This window comes from Helianthus annuus, chromosome 12 (genome assembly GCF_002127325.2).
Source record: "Helianthus annuus cultivar XRQ/B chromosome 12, HanXRQr2.0-SUNRISE, whole genome shotgun sequence".
Lineage (NCBI taxonomy): Eukaryota > Viridiplantae > Streptophyta > Magnoliopsida > Asterales > Asteraceae > Helianthus > Helianthus annuus.
The window spans coordinates 20,174,102-20,177,638 of NC_035444.2; the positions used below are offsets into that span (position 1 = coordinate 20,174,102).

General features: G+C 36.1%; 1 long non-coding RNA gene across 2 annotated transcripts; it reads left to right on the plus strand.

Annotated features, from left to right (window-relative positions):
* The first annotated feature begins 428 nt into the window (after positions 1-428).
* Positions 429-3,037, plus strand: LOC110894308. Of its 2 annotated transcripts, none has more exons than XR_004874533.1 (5): positions 429-793; positions 878-976; positions 1,149-1,187; positions 1,531-1,631; positions 2,561-3,037. It is a non-coding gene; the product is annotated as an uncharacterized LOC110894308 (long non-coding RNA). The 2 variants fall into 2 exon arrangements; XR_002566245.2 differs by having other exon boundaries at positions 431-793; positions 892-976.
* The last annotated feature ends 500 nt before the right edge of the window (positions 3,038-3,537 follow it).

Genomic DNA, 3,537 nt, shown 5'->3' on the forward strand with positions numbered 1-3,537 from the left:
ATTCAGACATTTGCCTCTGAATGGTTAAGTATTATACAGAGTCTGAATGGATAAGACCTCTAATCTGAATTGGTCAGATATTTGCCTCTGAAGGGTTAAGCATTATACTAGCTCTTAAAAGTTCAGACCTCTTACTGATTTAGTACTTAATGGTTTCGAACTCTTACAGATTCAACACTTAACCATTCAAAAGTGGACAAATAGCCATTTAGTGTTATCTATAATAATAACAATGTTAAAGAGTACTAAAACAAGGTCTCACGAAAAAGCAACATTTAAACATTTGGTCAAATACATTTAAACATATGACATGCCACTATAGTCTATATTATATAATACTCTAATTTTCATCATTTCTGTGCATTAAAGGTTGTACTTTGTGCTTATTTTGTTGTCTGTGCTTTGTTATATTGTATGTCCAAATTCTTGATGCATGGTTTACCCATCTTTTCATTATCTATCTACTTGTCTTCTACACAACACCAAACCCTAGAGAGAGATGGACACAGAGACAAAGAGAGAGAAGTGCGATGGTGAAGGTGATGTGGTTTGAACCACCGCACGAACACCTGTCGCTGGCGAACACCACCACCGGAGTTCCCTGCCGCCGCACGAACACCATCGGAGTTTCCTGTCGTTGCCGCACGAACACCACCACTGGAGTTCCCTGTCGCCACACGAACACCACCGGAGTTCCCTGCCGCCGCACGAACACCACCGGAGTTCCCTGCCGCCGCACGAACACCATCAAAGTTCCTAGCCGTTCACCGGAGCACCTCCAACGTTCACCTAGGTATGGGATTTGTTAATTTGCTACTTATAAGCGTTTATTGTTTACTCAAAGCTTGAGATCTATATCATTATTGAGTATATTAAGCGTTTTTTTTTAAGTTTTGTGATCCGGTGGCTTATTTGTCCGTCGGTGGTTATTCACGATGGTGATCGGTCATAGCCGGGTGTAATTTATGTTTTTCAGGTTAGTTGGATGTCAGTTTGTTGTTCTTTGATTTAAGTGTTTGTGTTTTAACTAGGGTTCCGGCAGTTTGCAAACGTTCTACGTTTGTCTTTATTCTCCAGTGAGTAATCGCTCATTTCTGTTTATTTGGAATCAGCATGTCGTGTTTATTTTGGTTTCTTATTTGTAACAGGTTTGGGTGATAGCTTTTATGTTCGTCTGCTTCAATCTGGTATGTTTAATTTCCATTTGGTTAAATATATTTCTTTTAGTTTATAGTTTATGCATCATTTTGGTTAACAATACATTTTAGCTGAACTGAGGGATCATATTACTCCTTAATCAACTTTGATTTTCCAATTTGTTCATACCATTATCATTCAACTTTTTGTGTGAAAGACCTAGGAAATTAAACCACACCGTGAAACTTTTGTTGTGCACTATGGCATATTTGTTTATATTTTTTACACCATGGCATATCGTTCTTTTATAGATTTTAGATTTTAAGAAGGTGATTATTATAATATACATGCTTTGGTGTAAGTTAACTTTTGTTTGCTTTGTACATACTTTAGTGATGAGGCAATCGATATCAAATATGACGTAACAAGAGTGTAAACCATGAGGCGAGTTGATTAAAGGACAGTTGAGGGACCTAGAAAGAAGAATATTTGAGGTGAGTTGTTTATCTTAATAGCATTTCTTTATCTTACTCTTCTGGCAGAGTTTATTTTTTATGTGTTAATGTGTTTTGTTGAATTTTGTGACCTTGGAATGGCATGTAATAGTAGGTAATTAAAGTTAAGTGTTAGAAATATCAAATGGTTGGCAAAAACGAGGTAAAAAGTAGGTCGATTGGTGGGTGTAAATGGAATGAATTTTCCCAACCCCTAAAGTAAAAGACGAAGACAGCGAGTGACGTGTTTCTGAGGAGGTAAACCTAGGATCCAGCTGGATGCACCGGAAATTGTTGATACTCTTTTGCTCTTAGTATAGTTTGTAATGCCATTATTAGTATCAGTAATGATGATGTTGTAATAGACCTGGAGATTAGCAAAATAGTTGATGAAACTTAAATTTGATTGCATACCAGAAGTTAATGAATTAAATTTAGGTTGCAACCCAAAATCTATAAGCTCACTAACTAATTTGCACCCCAAACAAATAGCAAAATAGCCGCCCAGTAATAACTTGCAGAGTTGCAGCCCATAGGTTAGCAAAATACAAGCCCATTAATAATTTGAAGAGTCGCAGCCCAAAAATTAGCAAAAATAGCAGCCCAGTTATCTTCAAATGCCTTATAAGTTATTAGCATTGTAGTTGAATGATGTGATGCCGCTAAAGTTTTGAAAAACAACATGGTTAGTAAACAATAGGTTGATTGGTGGTGGTGCAGTCACCATGCGTGACTTGCTTGAGTTGTTCCGCCCGAGGTAATAATACACTATCTTGAGAACGTAAGTCTAAAATTATTGCTCTTTTTTTGCTATTAAAGGAATCCACTCGCTATTAGTTTCAATGTGAATTATAAAATCGCTGGTAACTTGCTTCTTATTTATAAACTTTTAGTTATGTTTGTTTATGTGTTTGATGATATTCATCCAGGTGTCAAATAGGCTGTGATGAGTTGAGTGAAAACCGTCTCTTGATGCGGCAAAATCCAAAGACAGCAGGTGCGAGTTTCTCCACTTACAACTTCTATTGCAACCATGGTCGTCTAATAGACAAATTTGCACCAAAAAGGTCGGTCAGGTAATGGACCAAAAATGTCGACTTTTAATATCAATAAGACTTTCACTTATGTGTTAGGAGGTGTTACGTATTAAAAAATAATACGGGCAACTTTCAACCCGTTTGATCTGGTTTTTCATCTTTTTTATTTTAACAATTAGAGGTATAAGTTGACCCTATTACGTTTTAGATTTGTGATATTTTTAATATTTTAACTTTGCCTCTCCTTTTTAGAAGTCGTGAAAAAGTCGTGAACTAAAGTGTAATTATTTTTATTTGGTATGCAAACTATATCTGTACAAGATATTGATACTTATTTATTTTGATCAATTATATTTTCTAATTTCTTAATAATTGAGGGGTTTGTAGAAAGTGAAAGCTATGGAGAATGACCTAAACTTTTATGTTTAAACTTTGCATGTCAATATCTGGCGGCATAGCTACAAGCCGTATGTCCTTGCGATTTTTGTTTCAGTATTCATCAGTTTGAGTTTATCGTGCAAGTACATTGCCTAATTTCATGGGAAACTTAGCTTCAATGGATCATTAGACACGTTACGTATAATCTAGCGGCAATTGCTACCGGACCCCGCCGCAACGCGGCGAGACTGTTTTCTAGTTTATCTACAAAAATGATGATACATGTTTAAAATATCAATATATGGGTTGGATGCATGCAATCAATGAACACCATCGTTTAACTACTTTATGGTAACCAAAAGTGTTGTCAATTAATGTGTGTTCCCATGTGTATTATTGACACACACCTGATGTTATGGTTTGGCTTTTCTCGTGTTTGTTATGAGTTGGTATGAAGATGTTAACATCACATGAATACACAGACCTACACC